Source organism: Chiloscyllium punctatum, chromosome 34 (genome assembly GCF_047496795.1).
Source record: "Chiloscyllium punctatum isolate Juve2018m chromosome 34, sChiPun1.3, whole genome shotgun sequence".
NCBI classification, from domain to species: domain Eukaryota; kingdom Metazoa; phylum Chordata; class Chondrichthyes; order Orectolobiformes; family Hemiscylliidae; genus Chiloscyllium; species Chiloscyllium punctatum.
In genome coordinates, this window is record NC_092772.1 from 25787666 (window position 1) to 25799733 (window position 12068).

Here is a 12068-nt window from a genome sequence, read left to right on the forward strand (position 1 = left end):
AGAAATGGGACACACGTGGTTAGAATGTGGTGGAGGAACTCGATTGTGACCCAGACAATGGAGACTCGAACACCGTCTGTTACATCACAAAACCAGGGGCGGTTCATCAGCTGATACCGAGCCTCGAGCATAAAATACCAGGAAATGTTCTTTAAACAGCTCAGCACAGTCACTGCTCCCAGAACCACAGCCGCCGTTTTCTCACTGCAATATTTACTTTTCAGCTTCTGGCAACAAATGGCCACAAACCGATCAAAGGTGAAAGTGACGGTGAACCAGACAGAGCAGTCAGCGGCTGCATAAAGCAGGACGGCGTGGATATTACACACGGGGACGGAGTACAGGAAATAAAACTGTTCCCGATAAACAATGGGAATGTGTCTCAGGATCAGGTCGAGGATAATGACCAGGAGATCCGCCGCTGCCATGGCCCCCAGGTAACGTCTGACACATGGAGACAATCCACAATCTTTATAAAGCAGGACGTAGATGGTCACTACGTTAACTGTGAGGAAGGAAAACAAACCCATTATCCATCAGCCTGGAGGCAAAGGGACCCGTTTGATCGGGGACCCAGTGAGATTTTCAAATGTGTCCCTGTATTCAGGGATTTATTAAAATAATTGGAGCTGGAATAACAAATGGAAGGTCGGAATTACTGACAAAAATGTGACATAAACCCAAGAAACCCTCCCTCCCCAAACACACAGAGACACATCCATAAGGACAGATGGTTTCTAGAACATTCCCACACACTCGATCACTCGAGAGCAGACACAGGTCACTCCTTCCCAGTTCCTAATACGGAGGGTGGGAACGTTGCTGTCCTGAGGGATTCTCTCCCAGTTTCCTGAAGACAAACGGAGTTTGGGAATTTCTGTATTTTGGTCTAAATTGTGGTCGATCCTGTGTCGTGGAGAAATGTAAACGCAGGGAAAACGTATTCACCCCTTTAACTGCCTGAGGGGCCTTCGGAACAGTGTCTCCTTCTCCCTGGAACGGGATCTCTTCCCTCGGGATCTTATCGTTTGTTCAATTCACTGACGTCCGGCCGTTCACAAACAATGTCAGGGACAGAACGTTCCGGGGAATGTCAGTTATAGAATGTCGGGGACAGAACGTTCGGGGAATGTCAGTTATAGAATGTCGGGGACAGAACGTTCCGGGGAATGTCAGTTATAGAATGTCAGGGACAGAACGTTCCGGGTAATGTCAGTTATAGAATGTTGGGGACAGAACGTTCCGGGGAATGGCAGTTATAGAATGTCGGGGACAGAACGTTCGGGGAATGTCAGTTATAGAATGTCGGGGACAGAACGTTCCGGGGAATGTCAGTTGTAGAATGTTGGGGACAGAACGTTCCGGGGAATGTCAGTTGTAGAATGTTGGGGACAGAACGTTCCGGGAAATGTCAGTTATAGAATGTCGGGGACAGAACGTTCGGGGAATGTCAGTTATAGAATGTCGGGGACAGAACGTTCCGGGGAATGTCAGTTATAGAATGTCAGGGACAGAACGTTCCGGGTAATGTCAGTTATAGAATGTTGGGGACAGAACGTTCCGGGGAATGGCAGTTATAGAATGTCGGGGACAGAACGTTCGGGGAATGTCAGTTATAGAATGTCGGGGACAGAACGTTCGGGGAATGGCAGTTATAGAATGTTGAGGACAGGACGTTCCGGGGAACCCCTTGACCTGTCCATGACCTTTCCCCCCTCCCCACCCCACCAACACGATGTACTGTGCCTGGACACACTGTAACATTAATGGGGTGTGAGACGGAGCGTCCAATCACAGGAATGGGAACTAAAGGCATTGCCAGATCAGCTGAAATGGTTAGATATACCACATTCTCAATCCACCTCCCAGAACCAGCCCAGACACCATATACCCAGAGGGAGATATCTGTTCACTGTGGAACACTGTACAGAACAAGCCAGTGTCCTGCTCAGTACAACCCAGCAATCTGGACAGATTCATCCATTACACTGGTCAATACAATCCAGCAATCTGTCCAGAGTGGAACACTGCGCAGACCACAGCAGTGCATTGATCTATAAACCCGGACAAGATATCTGTCCAGGACGGGGAGCTGTGTAGACCATAGCAGTGCATTGATATATAAACCCGGACTAGATATCTGTCCAGCACAGGGAGCTGTGTAGACCACAGCAGGGCACTAATGTGTGAACCTGAAACAAATATCCATCCAGCATAAGGAGCTGCACAGACCACATCATTGTATTATCTATAAACCTCAACCAGAATGAGTGACCAGCACAGGGAACTGTGCAGTGATCACCCGTGCATTGATCTGTAAACCAGGAGCAGTTACCCTCCCAGCATGTAGGACTGTGTACACCACCCCAGTACATTGATCTGTAAACCAGGAGCAGTTACCATCCCAGTATGTAGGACTGTGTACACCACCCCAGTACATTGATCTGTAACCCAGGAGCAGTTGCCCTCCCAGCATGTAGGACTGTGTACACCACCCCAGTACATTGATTTGTATCCCAGGAGCAGTTACCCTCCCAGCATGTAGGACTGTGTACATCACCCCAGTGCATTGATCTGTAACCCAGGAGCAGTTACCCTCCCAGCATGTAGGACTGTGTACATCACCCCAGTGCATTGATCTGTAACCCAGGAGCAGTTACCCTCCCAGCATGTAGGACTGTGTACACCACCCCAGTACATTGATCTGTAACCCAGGAGCAGTTACCCTCCCAGCATGTAGGACTGTGTACATCACCCCAGTACATTGATCTGTAACCCAGGAGCAGTTACCCTCCCAGCATGTAGGACTGTGTACACCACCCCAGTACATTGATCTGTAACCCAGGAGCAGTTACCCTCCCAGCATGTAGGACTGTGTACATCACCCCAGTGCATTGATCTGTAACCCAGGAGCAGTTACCCTCCCAGCATGTAGGACTGTGTACATCACCCCAGTGCATTGATCTGTAACCCAGGAGCAGTTACCCTCCCAGCATGTAGGACTGTGTACACCACCCCAGTACATTGATCTGTAACCCAGGAGCAGTTACCCTCCCAGCATGTAGGACTGTGTACATCACCCCAGTGCATTGATCTGTAACCCAGGAGCAGTTACCCTCCCAGCATGTAGGACTGTGTATCCCACCCCAGTGCATTGATCTCTAACCCAGGAGCAGTTACCCTCCAGCATGTAGGACTGTGTACACCACCCAGTGCATTGATCTGTAACCCAGGAGCAGTTACCCTCGCAGCATGTAGGACTGTGTACACCACCCCAGTACATTGATCTGTAACCCAGGAGCAGTTACCCTCCCAGTATGTAGGATTGTGTACCCCACCCCAGTGCATTGATCTGTAATCCAGAAGCAGTTACCCTCACAGCATGTAGGACTGTGTACACCACCCCAGTACATTGATCTGTAACCCAGGAGCAGTTACCCTCCCAGTATGTAGGATTGTGTACCCCACCCCAGTGCATTGATCTGTAATCCAGGAGCAGTTACCCTCCCAGTATGTAGGACTGTGTACACCACCCCAGTACATTGATCTGTAACCCAGGAACAATTACCCTCCCAGCATGTAGGACTGTGTACACCACCCCAGTACATTGATCTGTAACCCAGGAACAGTTACCCTCCCAGCATGTAGGACTGTGTATCCCACCCCAGTACATTGATCTGTACCCCAGGAATAGTTACCCTCCCAGCATATAGGACTGTGTACCCCACCCCAGTGCATTCCTCAGTAATACTGTATTCGATCCCTGCCCAGTGTGGGGAAAGTTGCAGCCCATGCTGGAACTGACAGGATGTGCAGCTCCCACCCATTTACAGCTCCATGTCTCCATTGTGCCCTGACAAGGGGGTGCTGTGTGTGTGAACATCACTGCCAGAGAGACCAAGCGGGGGAATCAGTTTAAATATCATCACATGGGAGGGGTTTGGGGTATAGACAGTGAGAGGGAGATTGAGAGACAGTGTCATGGAAGGATGTGTTCCCAGGTTGCAGAATACTGAAAGCTGGACACTTCGATAACATCCTGAAACATGAGCCAGCCTTCCCAGGAAAAATGGGAAAATGGGATATTGGTGTGAGGTCAGATGATGGAGAGTTTTGGATGAGCATTTGTTCCACAGCTTTGTAAATGGAGTCCTTCATGGCTGCAGGTGTACCCCATCACCCAGATGCCCCTGGATATTCCGTGATCCCTAACACTGGGGCCATCTTTAAAAGCCCATTGGGCACATGGTTGAGCTTTCTCAGTTTGGACCTGCCCTGGACAGTTTACCCCGAGCCTGGCAAATAAGGGGCAATTACACCATGGTTTGTCAACAGGGGTACGGAGGTCCTGGTGGCTGGGCTAGTACAGAGGGGGACCATTCTCTTCCCAGAGGGGGACACACCACCAGACCCACCGAGCATGGTCTGAGCTCCCCACCCAGCTCAGTGCAGTATCTGGGGTCTGAAGAAATGTCCAGCAATACAGGACAAGCATCAATTACCTCCCCCACTCTGTCAGGATAAGGGTCACTGTATTCTCTCTGCTCCCTCACACTCACGGTATATCTGTTATAGCACCAACCACCGAACAAGGCTCATGGTCCACCACTCTCACTGCCTCATGCTGCACCTTCTCTCTCTGTCTCTGTCTCTGTCTCTGTCTCTCTCTCTCTCTCCCCCCCTCCCTCCACTTCACCCCCACACTAATAACACTGCATGGAATCAACACTGTGGACTGACTCCCTCCAGACACCTCACTATGACCCCCTCCACACCGATACTCACACTAACAGTAGGACCACACCCACTCCCTCCCTCCCTCCCTCCCTCTCTTCCTCCCATTCCAGGAGAAACAGCCTGGAAAAGGACAGAAAGGGCCAAGCCGGGTGGTGGAGTGCCCGATATCCGTTCCCTCACCCCCCCCCCCGCCATCTGGGGAGGACCCTGGTACAAGCCGGAGAGGACCGGGACGTCTCGTGTGGAGATTCTGAAACATCCACGTCCCACCGACCGAGTAAGGAGCAATGTTCAGTGAAGGGCAATTCTCACTTTAAACCCACTGGCAGTTCTGTTTCCTCCCGGCACAACTTAGAAGCTGTGGCCCTGATGCCATCTCCCTTTTGTGTCGAGCTGGTACAAATGGTGGGCTCACATCACATCGTCACCACCACTTCCCAGGAAAGGAGCACCGAGACTGCCTCCTCCACCTCCCCCAATAAACATCTCAGATACTGAAACTATTCTTCAGTGAAAAAAGTCCCAGCCGATCCAGCCTCTCCTTATAGCTCACTCCCTCCTTTCCCAGCAACATCCAGGTTAATCTCTTCTCAATCCTCTCCAACTTAATAATATCAACGTCAGTAATATCAAAGAGAATAGTCAGTCAAGGTATTTTCTAAGGGTATGGGGAGTCCAAAACTAGAGGACATAGGCTTAAGGTGAGAGGGGAAATATTTAAAAGTGACCTAAGGGGCAGCTGTTTCACCCAGAGGGTGGTGTGCCTATGGAATGAGCGGGCAGGATGACCAGACTGGACACAGTATTCCAGAAGAGGTCTCACCAATGTCCTGTACAACCACAACATGACATCCCCACTCTGATACTCAAAGGTCTGACCAATGAAGACAAGTGTGTTAAACACTTTCTTAACCACACTATCTATATGAGATGCAAATTTTAAAGAATTAAACCTGACGGCCTAGGTTTCTGTACTACAGCACTGCCAAAGGCTCTACTTTTAATTGTACAGGTCTTGCTGTTGTTTGATTTACCAAATCCAGTACCTCGCATTAATCCAAATTAAACTCCATCAGCCACCCCTCAGCCCAGTGAGTGATATTAATGTCACCGCCCCCTCCCCCTTCAATTTTAAAGTGCCCATCCCTCTCCAGGAGGCCTGCACACTCCGGCCTTGATTATCACAAAGACCCTGAGCTTGGGTTGCCTTGTGTGGTTTGGGGGAGGAGGGACAGATTGCAGACACAGTCAGTGGGGAGGAGAGGCTGGCCAGTAATCAGCGGCCAGGAAGAGGGGAGTCGCACATTAGAGTTGGGTAAGTGTGATCGGTGTTTTGTGACCAGAAATTAAGCTCTTCCTTCGTCTCTGGTGTTCAGTAATAAATATCTAATTGAGACCCTTCATTGGGCATTACCTTCATTACCATTCTTATTTTTATTGAATCCCTGCAGCGTTGACACAGGCCCTTCGGCCCAACAAGTCCATACAAACCTTCCCAAACCATTTCCCTATATTTACCCCTGACTAATTCACCTAACCTAGAAATCCCTGAACACTACAGACAATTTAGCATGACCAATCCACCGAACCTACACAGTTTGTGGTAGGAAACTGGATCACCCATTATAAGTTCACGCAGACAAGGGGAGAATGTGTAAACTCCACACAGACAGTCACCCAAGGCTGGAATCAACCGCAAGTCCCTGGTGCTGTGAGGCAGTAGTGCTAACCACCGTAGTACCCTTTGGATGATCCCTAACCAGCATTCACTGGAATCTACTCACTGCCTAAAGCAAAGGGAATTCAGTCAAATCCAAACTCTCCCAGGATGAAATCCCATTGCTAGTAGCTTGTGTGAGTACAATATCTTCAGAAGCAGAATAACGTTTTGGACAATCTCACAATTTTTCCTTTGTCACACGTTTCAATAATATTTGGACAAAGTTCTTTCAAGTTAAAATTGCAGAGATTGTGTGTGTCTGTGTGTGTGTGTGTGTGTGTCAGCATTTTTAGAAAGGGAAATATTGATTATATAATTGCAATACCCAAACAGTTTGCCATTCATCTTTCCACCATAGTTTGAGTAACATTGCTTTGGATCATGAACATGTTGTTTTAGCAGATTAAAGAAACTAGTCTGACTTGTTCCTAAAACTGACACTGACCCAGTCTGAGACCGATATCATCGGCCATATCACCAACCTGGTCACATTTAACATTTGTTTTGAGCAGTGGAGGAGTGGGACTAGAAAAGGAAACAGTGACCCAAAAAGCTGGGGAACTATAGACCGGTGAGCCTGATGTCAGTGGTGGGTAAGTTGTTGGAGGGGATTCTGAGGGACACGACTTACATACATTTGGGAAGGCAAGGGCTGATCGGAGTAGACAACATAGCTTTCTGCATGGGAAAGCATTGATTTGGTTGAGATTTTGAAGAGGTGACAAAGAAGATTGATGAAGGCAGTTTGGTAGGCATTGTCTATATGGACTTCAGCAAGGTGTTCATTTAAAGAACAAAGACCAAAGAAAATTTACAGCCCAGGAACAGGTCCTTCTCCCTCCAAACCTGAACCAATCCAAATGTACTGTCTAAATCTGTCGGTCAATTCCTAATCATCTGTCTCCCTCTGCTCCCCACCTCCTCATGCATCTGTCCAGACGAATCTTAAATGAATCTACCGTGCCTGCTTCCACCACATCTGCTGGAAACGCATTCCAAACGCCTACCAGCCTCGACGTGAAGTACTGACCAGGTGTATTCCCCTTAAACATTCCACCTCTCACTTTGAAAGTATGACATCTCGTTATTGAATCCTTCAACCTGGGAAAAAGCTTGTCTCTATCCATACTGTCTGTACACATTGTGATTTTGCAAACCTCAACCAGGACCCCCTCAACCTCCTTTTTTGTAGTGAAAATAAACCGAACCGACTCAGCCTCTCTTCATAGCTAGTATTTCATTCCGATTGGTAGACAGATTAGTAAGTTTCAGTCACATGGGATACAGAGGAAGCTCGTCACAATTGGCTTGAAGGAAGACGGATATTTTTCAGACTGGAGGCTTGTGAGCAGCAGTGTGCTGTAAGAATCAGTACTGAGTTCACTGTATTTCATCAATTATGTAAAGGATTTGGATGTGAATATTTGGGCCATTGTTAGTAAGTTTACAGATGACATCAGAAAGGTGGTGTAGTAGATTATCTCAGAGTACAACAAGACCGCAATTAGATGGGACAAAAGGGGCAAGGAGTGACAGATGAAGTTTAATTTAGAGAAATACGAGGTTTTTGTATTGTGTGAAAGCAAATCAAGGCAGAAATTATACACTTAATGATAAGGTCCTGGGGCGTGTTGTGAAACAAAGAGACCGAGCGATGCAGGTATTTTGTTCCTTGAAAGTGGAGTCGCAGATAGACAGAGTGGTGCAGAACACATTTGGCACATTTGCCTTAATCAGTCAGAGCATTGAGTATAGGAGTTGTGGTGGTATGTTACATCTGTACAGGACGTTGGTGAGGCCACTTTCAGAATACTGCGTACAACTCGGTTTTCTGCAGAAATGATTTGCACAAATGTCCCAGGAGTGGAGGTTTGAGCTTTAGGGAGAGGTTGATTAGGTTGAGGTGTTTCCCCCTGGAGTGTCAGAGGCTGAGGGGTGACATTATAGAGGTTTATAAAACCATCAGGGGCATGGATATTCTGAACAGCCACGTTCTGCTCCCCAGGATAGGGGGTGTCCAGAACAAGAGGGCAGAGGTTGAAGGGGAGAGGGCGAATGATTTACAAGGGACCTGAAGGTAAATATTTCACACAGAGAGTGGTGCGTACATAGAAAGTGCTGTCAGAGGAAGTGCTAAAGGCGGTTACAGTCGCACATTTAAAAGTATCTGAGAGGAGGAATATTGGCCAAATGCTGGCAAATGGGACTGGATCAGATTTGATATCTGATTGGAGGGAACGGATTGGACTAATGGATGACTCTCTGATTCTACAAGAGAGATGACAAAAAATTCTGAAAGGACTTGTCAAGTCAGAATTCTCTTCACTGGAAGTTTATTTTGTCTCTATGCTCATATTGATTGAATGCTGCGTTGGGTAAATATTTGACAGAGAAGTGAATCATGCATAATGGGACACAGACAGGAAAGTGGGGCTGAGACCCCAACCTGATCAGCCACAATCTTAGTCCCTGGTAGAGAACGCTCAAAGTATCTAATGACCCACTCCTGCTCCTCAGTGTCATGTTCCTGTGTTCCATTCAGCCCCTCATACCTGCTAGACAGGAGCAGTTGGAGGCTACTTACTCCTATAACCTGGTGCACAGAAACACAGGAGACTATTCGGCCCTTCAAGACTGTCCCACATTGTTTGAGGTGATTTGGGAAATGTAATTGGGAAGCCCAGGCTGGGTATGAAAGAGGCCCCTCATCTCTCTTTGCAGAGGTCCTCCTCTCTGCAACTTGTGATTCATTTGTTGGTCATGTTGTAGACCCAGATTCACTGTGATTACAGCCCACATACCTCACCAAGCAATGGCTCACAAAATCCTCTGGTCTCCCTGACTGCAACATTCAATAACAGAACTTTCATGAAAATAACACCCACTAACTTTCAAATAATAGAATGGGAGAACATCAGAAACAGGGGCAGGTCGTTCACTCCCCAAGGCTGCCTTACCCTTCACTAAGATCATGGCTGATCTGTTCTTGGTCTCAAATCCTTTTTCATACCCAATTATTCATAGCACTCACTTCCTTGACAGGTCAATATCTATCTACCTCCTCTTCAAATACTTTCAGTCATCTTGCTCCCCAACACTCTTGAGAAGAGAAATCCACTCATTCAATCCTACCTGTTTGAAGAAAACAGTTGCTGCTCCTATATCATGGCTTATTGATGTGAACAAAAGAGGTTGACTCAAGGGTTCAGGTAAAAATGACTGGCCCCGATATCAAGGCAGTGATTAACTTCCGTTGACACCAAGGAGCTGGACTTAATGGGAATCAGAGTAAACTCTCCAGTGTTTGGTGTCAAACATGGCACAAAGTAAGATGTTCATCATCTCAGTTCTGGGTCACCTCTGTCGGAGATCGTTAGGTCAGCTTCCTTTTCTCAAAGATATTCAGCTGCTTCATCAATGTCTCCCCGACCCACCCTCCCCACCATAAGATCAGAAGTGGGGATGGTCGATGAAGATTCCACAATGTTTGGAACATTTTTTCCCCCCTCAGCTCCTGAACTGGTCTGTGTCCATTGCAGCAAGACCCTGACTCCATTGAGACTTGTGCTGTTAAAGTGTCAGTAACATTCATGTAACAGTACATTGCCACAGTAAAACAAGAGTTCATTCACCATCTAACTCTGGTTTCACAGGAATATGAGGAAGCCATTCAGCCCATTTACACTATTGGAGAAGAACAGTGACAGCCCATTCAGCGCCTTCAGCCTATTACTCAGGAAGAGAAGGAGTCTAGTGTGATGGACCACACCAGAGCCCCCCGAAAATATTTGAAGGCAGTAGCCGCGATTCTAATGTTTTCTTATTTTAAAGGAATTGTAAAGTTTCTGTTCCAGATGCAATGTGATTGGTCAAACTACTCGGTGGTAAGCAAAACACCATTTACTTAAACACAAAAGATGACACAAAACCAAAGAAAGAGGAATTTAGAATAATGTAATTACATTGGACAGCTTAACAGAATAATAGATCTAGGAGCTATTACTAATGAACTATTCTAACATAGGAAACTCCCATAAACACAGCCCTTGGCAAAAAGAAATATTCAGATACAGAATGCCACAAACATTTCTCCAATCCAAGAATTAAAAACAGCAGCAAGAGAAAATTCAGAGAGAGTATCAGCTAGGAGACATTCCTTAAAGCTTCCAACTTTGTGGAGACCCCAATAGTTTCTGATGTTACTGAGAAACCAAAACCCAGTGATCCTAATCTGTGAGAGCTGGCCACACCCATTCAGACTTGATGGCCTCCCTCACTGTTACTCAAGTGGTCTTAACTAGCCAGCTTGGTAACAATCGTTCAATCTCTCTCTTAAAAAAAACAGGACAAAATGACCCCTTAAAGCTGCAGCATTGTCACACTTGTCAGCACATCGAGCTGTCAAACAGGAACCCAGTCAGGCCCTTGGCCCTGTCCAATTGGACGAGGAAGTAGCCAGTCAGTCCCTTGAGCCACTTACACAGGAACAGAAGGATGCCATTTCCACCTCAATGCGCTTACACGGGGGCAGAATTAGGTAATTTATGCTGATTCCTGATGAATGTCTTATGCCCGAAACGTCGATTCTCCTGGTTCTCGGACGCTGCCTGTCCTGCTGTGCTTTTCCAGCAATCCACTATCTACTCTGATCTCCAGCATCGGCAGTCCTCACTGTCTCCTAATTGATGCTCTAACATGATGAACAATTGGAGCAGAGGCTGCACAGAGAGATTGCTCCACGGTGTTCCTCTTGGCTCCGTGGCTTATGATACACACGTGGGACTTTAACGTGGTTTTCTCGAGGTGAGCAGGGAAGCCATATGTCTTGTGTAAAGTCTCAAGAAGGCACCTTCCATCTCCAAGAAGACAGCCTGGTGTTCTCTATGTAGGGCAGAAGTGGGTGGGAATGGCTACCTGTTTCAAATAGAAGATATTGTGGCTGCTGTTGGGGATTGTGAGCAACCTGACGTTCAGTACAGGGTTCACACGCCGACTGCACAATAACATGGGGAGAGTTAATTTAGGCATATAAACTGTTTGGAAAGTCACGTTAGACTGATGAATGGATGCTCTAAGTTCAAATAATGGTGATCTTGTTCATGTTGATCTTGTCTAGTGCACGTCCTGTTCAGTGTAACCTGTATGCCTTACCCTGTCCAAGTCTATTTCCACCCTATGATCTGTCTGGCCATGCTTCCTATGATCTTCCTCCACTGCTCATAAATAAAGTTTTTCCCTGTATTGAGATACACGTGACAATAAATCAAACCATCAATCCTGGGTAAAGTATAGAATTTCTCTCCCTGTCAATGTTTTTTTTGGAAATAAGTGATCGCTACCACTCCTCGTGTTTCAGCATCACCATTTCCTCGTCTCTCACAGTACTACAGATTAAACACTCAGCTCCTTCACTTTATTCACATGATACCATCACTGGTTTATGTGGTAAGGAGATCATTCCTTACAAAAGTGATCAAATCTGTACAGAGTGCCCCGAGTTCTCTCTCAGCAAAGCTCTACAACAGCAGGAAGATGGCTTTACTTATGTACTCGAATCATCTTACAATGAAGGACAGCATACCATTGACTGCACCCATTACTTTCACAGGGT

At 46.9% G+C, this 12068-nt stretch overlaps 1 long non-coding RNA gene across 1 annotated transcript; it reads left to right on the forward strand.

Moving 5' to 3' along the window:
- Nucleotides 1-341: 341 nt before the first annotated feature.
- On the forward strand, nucleotides 342-11751 carry LOC140458997 (uncharacterized). Its single transcript, XR_011953806.1, has 2 exons — nucleotides 342-437; nucleotides 10111-11751. It is a non-coding gene; the product is annotated as an uncharacterized lncRNA (long non-coding RNA).
- The last annotated feature ends 317 nt before the right edge of the window (nucleotides 11752-12068 follow it).